At 48.6% G+C, this 4,885-nt stretch overlaps 1 long non-coding RNA gene across 2 annotated transcripts; it reads right to left on the bottom strand.

Moving 5' to 3' along the window:
* Nucleotides 1–1,545: 1,545 nt before the first annotated feature.
* Nucleotides 1,546–4,618, bottom strand: LOC147975556 (uncharacterized). 2 transcript variants are annotated; one of them, XR_015600906.1, is made up of 3 exons: nt 4,266–4,618; nt 3,145–3,219; nt 1,546–1,853 (listed from the first exon to the last, which is right to left on the bottom strand). It is a non-coding gene; the product is annotated as an uncharacterized LOC147975556 (long non-coding RNA). The 2 variants fall into 2 exon arrangements; XR_015600907.1 differs by having other exon boundaries at nt 4,245–4,618.
* Between the last annotated feature and the right edge of the window lie 267 nt (nt 4,619–4,885).

Genomic DNA, 4,885 nt, shown 5'->3' on the forward strand with positions numbered 1-4,885 from the left:
AGTAAAGATAATGATGTGAAACAACATCCAAGCAGGATATATCAAAAACTTTCTCTCCAACTTTCCTCTAGAAAAGTTTTTGCCAATTTTTTGATAATTTTTTTCAAGAATGATACTGTCTCAAGCTTTCAAACGCAAAAGGAATCACTCAATTCCGAGTTGATATGAGGAGTCAAAAAATTCAAAAACTGACGTGAAAAACTGGAATAAGCTGTGTTCGTGAACTTCGGAGAGCAAAAAGACCTATTTAGAAGCCGATTTTGAGGTGCCAAATTGTGAATTAGCTTCCACAACTATTTAGATGCGGCTCGTCGCTAGATTTCATTTGAGTACTTGCGGAGCCAAAACAGACTTCGTATGAGGAAGTTATGCCTGTTTTACTGAACAGTGCACAAAACAGATTGCAATCCGAATTCAACTACGAGATTGAGTCTAGATAGCTCCGAATTTTGTTTTTTTTCTTCTCTCTTTTTTTCCTCACACTTTTTTTCTTTTTATTTCTCTTTTTTTCTCTGACTTTTTTTTTACTTTTTTTCTCTTGTTTTTCTCTCTCTTTTTTCTCTCTTTTTTCTCTCCCTCTTTCCAAAACAAACTAGATAAGCTGCAGAGTGGATCAAGCGAAGATGTGAACGATCTCAAGTATGATTATGACAATGAACGGTGGGTAGCACGTGGTGGAAATTGATGGATGGGTGGTGGACAATGGAAGGGATAATGATGCAGCGGTGGCGTGACTAATGTGAACAGAACTTGAAACTCTAAACGAAATAGACACTAAGACCAGCAACTCGACACGACGATGCAACCGATAATTCAACTGTGCAGGCAATGAAAAGAAAATTGCAAAGCCTCAGACTGGCTTGGACAAAGGATGAATAGATTTAACTTTTTTTTAGTTTTTTTCTTGGACAATAGGTAAGAAAATAACTCTAATCTAGAAAAAAAAGAAAATTCTCACCGAGCAACCTGAAAACTGATACCACTTGATAGAGGCAAGGTTGTCCCGATCTTTTGATGAGATGATAACTATCGATTTGCTGGAGATGACTTTGACGATCCGACTACAAATGTGCATGATGTTGCGCCTTAGCAATCGCTAAACCAATCTCCTGAAGTTACTGACGATGCTGGAAGCACGGTCAGCCTGACTACGAAGGTCTATTCCGGCAAGCAATCGAAGAACGAGCAAGAATATGATAAAGCAATCTGAATATTGCGGATATATATGAAGTATTGATAAAGGTGGGGATCCGGAAGCGGTCTTGGTCTGGTCGTTGGACACAAACAAAGTACAGGAAGTTGCAATGGCTAACTTTTAACTTAACAAATCCCAAGCAAAAAACTACTACATGGATCTACTTATATAGGAGCAAGGGGTGGCGGCCAAGGAGGTGGGAGGACGTCCCAAGGCAGCCTAAAACTAACCCTAGGTTGTACAACACTGATGAGCCCAAGTGGAGGTGATGCATGTGACGCCCCCGATTCGACCGTACACTAATCATACACGCAAACGTGTACGATCAAGATCAGGGACTCACGGGAAGATATCACAACACAACTCTACAAATAAAATAAGTCTTACAAGCATCATATTACAAGCCAGGGGCCTCGAGGGCTCGAATACAAGAACTCGAACATAGACGAGTCAGCGGAAGCAAGAATATCTGAGTACATACATAAGTTAAACAAGATGCCATAAGATGGCTAGCACAAACTGGGATACAGATCGAAAGAGGCGCAGGCCTCCTGCCTGGGATCCTCCTAAACTACTCCTCGTCGTCGTCAGCAGGCTGCACGTAGTAGTAGGCACCTCCCGAGTAGTAGTAGCCGTCATCAATGGTGGCGTCTGGCTCCTGGGCTCCAACGTCCGGTCGCAGCAATCGGGTATAGAAAGGGGGAAAAGAGGGAGCAAAGCAACCGTGAGTACTCATCCAAAGTACTCGCAAGCAAGGAGCTACACTACATATGTATGCATTGGTATCAAATGGAAAAGGCTATCATATGTGGACTGAATTGCAGAATGCCGGAATAAGAGGGTGATAGCTAGTCCTATCGAAGACTACGCTTCTGGTAACCTCCATCTTGTAGCAGGAGAAGAGAGTAGATGGTAAGTTCACCAAGTAACATCGCATAGCATAACCCTAACCGATGATCCTCCCCTCGCCGCCCTGTGAGAGAGCGACCACCGGGTTGTATCTGGCACTTGGAAGGGTGTGTTTTATTAAGTATCCGGTTCTAGTTGTCATAAGGTCAAGGTACAACTCCAAGTCATCCTGTTACCGAAGATGACGGCTATTCGAATAGATTAACTTCCCTACAGGGGTGCACCACATAACCCAACACGCTCGATCCCATTTGGCCGGACACACTTTTCTGGGTCATGCCCGGCCTCGGAAGATCAACACGTCGCAGCCCTACCTAGGCACAACAGAGAGGTCAGCACGCCGATCTAAATCCTATGGCGCAGGGGTCTAGGCCCATCGCCCTTTGCACACCTGCACATTGCGAACGCGACCGGTGAGCAGACCTAGCCTCCCTTATACAAGAGTAGTCGTTCCAGTCCAACCCGGCACGCGCCGCTCAGTCGCTGACGTCACGAAGGCTTCGGCTGATACCACAACATCGAGTGCCCATAACTGTCCCCGCGTAGATGGTTAGTGCGTATAGGCCAGTAGCCAGACTCAGATCAAATACCAAGATCTCGTTAAGCGTGTTAAGTATCCGTGAATGCCGACCAAGGCTAGGCCCACCTCTCTCCTAGATGGTCTCAACCTGCCCTGTCGCTCTGCCACAAAGTAACAGTCGGGGGCCGTCGGGAACCCAGGCCCACCTCTACCCGAACAGTATCATAAGTAATGTAAGAGTATAAGGTGTATAACATATGCCCGTGATCACCTCCCGAAGTGATCACGGCCCAATAGTATAGCATGGCAGACGGACAAGAGTGTAGGGCCACTGATGATAATCTAGCATCCTATACTAAGCATTTAGGATTGCAGGTAAGGTATCAACAGTTGTAGCAACAATGACAGGCTATGCATGAGAATAGGATTAACGGAAAGCAGCAACATGCTACACTACTCTAATGCAAGCAGTATAGAGGAGAGTAGGCGATATCTGGTGATCAAGGGGGGGGGGGCTTGCCTGGTTGCTCTGGCAAGAGAGAGGGGTCGTCAGCACCGTAGTCGTACTGGGTAGCGGCGGCATCGGTCTTGGTGTCTAGCGAGAGAAGAGGGGGAAGAAACAATAAATATCAAGCAAACAGATGCATAGCGATGCATGACATGACAAGTATCGGTGTTAGGGGTGCCCTAACGCGGTATGAGGTGGTACCGTGAAGGGGGGAAACAACCGAGAAAATATCCCTGATGTTTCCCATTTTCGGATAGATGAACCGGAGGGGGAAGTTGCGTGTTCGCTATGCTAGGGATGTGTGGTGGACGAACGGGTTGCGTATCCGGATTCGTCTCGTCATTCTGAGCAACTTTTATGTACAAAGTATTTTCATCTGAGTTACGGATTATTTTATATTAATTTTTAAAGATTTAAAACAATTTTGGATTTAACAGGTTTAATTTAATTAGAAAATACAATTATTGTGTCAGCATGACATCAGCATGATGTCATTAGGACCACAGGTTGACTAGGTCAAACCTGGTAGGTGGGACCCATTCATCATAGTCTCAGGTTAATTTAAACAAGGTTAATTAGTTTAATTACTTGATTAGGTTAACTAAATTTAATTAGCCAAATTAATTAATTAATTAATTATTTTTTTATTACATATTTTCTTTTTCTCTTTTTTTAACAGGGGCGGGCCCTGCTTGTCATTTGGCCAGGGGGTAATTAGCAGCGTTAATTGTGGCTAACCAGTGGATTAGTCGGCGGCTAAATGGCAACGACCACCATGTCCGATGGAGGTTCGCCAGAGCAGTGCTGGAGGTGGCAGTGGGATGAGTCAAGGGCACCAGAAGGTTGCCCTTGCTCACTCGCATCTAGGGAAGCCCGTGGGGGGCCGGAGACGATGGCCAAGACGAGTCGTGCGGCGATAGCGAAAGCAGCAGTAGCAGCATAGCGGCGGAGCAGCATCTGGTGGGAGCCGGCCGATGCGGGGCGCAGAGGGGCGAGGCACGCGCGGGCGTGCGGAAGCCGTGACGTGGCGCCGCCATGCAGAGGCAGGCGCGGCGACGGGACGGCGTGGGGGGGGGGGAGGGGGGCGCAGCGTTCGGAGGGGGGAGACGTACGGGGCACGACCGGGAGCTCACCCCCGTTGAAGAGAAGAGGGCGGCGAGGCGCGGGGAGGACCGGCAAAGGAGAGGCGGGAACGAAGCAGTCCGGCACGGCGGGGCGAGGATGACGCAGTCCGGCGGGGCGGCGGCGTCCATGCGGCGTCGGGCGTCGAGGGCGCGGTCGCGGTTGGCGCGGCGAGCGGCGCCGTCGAGGGAGAGGGCACGGGGCGCAAGGACGAGGGAGACGGCGTCGAGCAGCGCCAGGCGGCGCCCAGATTGAGCAGGGGGGCATAGTCGGGGCCAGCGTCGGGGGCGCCATGGGCGTCCAGATCAAGCGGGGATAGAGGGAGGGGCGAGGGGAGTGGGGAAAGTGGGGGTGGTTAGCGGTTTAGGGTTTCGGGGGGGGGGGGGGACAGGGGCCATATAGGCCAGGGAGGTGCGGGGTGGGCCGGCCTTGTTGGGCATGAGGCCAGCTGGGCCGGGGCCCAGCGGGGGGGCGGGGGTTCTCTTTTATTTTTATTTTTGCTTTCCTTTTTTGTTTTGCTTATTTTCTTTTTTTGTTTTCTTTTATTTCTTAAAACGGTTATAGTTTTATAAAATACAGAAATGGTTCCTAGATTAGTATTACTATATTTACTACTGCCACATAAATTTGG

The sequence above is a fragment of the Triticum urartu genome, chromosome 4A (assembly GCF_056163025.1).
Source record: "Triticum urartu cultivar PI428250 chromosome 4A, HENAU_Tu73, whole genome shotgun sequence".
Lineage (NCBI taxonomy): Eukaryota > Viridiplantae > Streptophyta > Magnoliopsida > Poales > Poaceae > Triticum > Triticum urartu.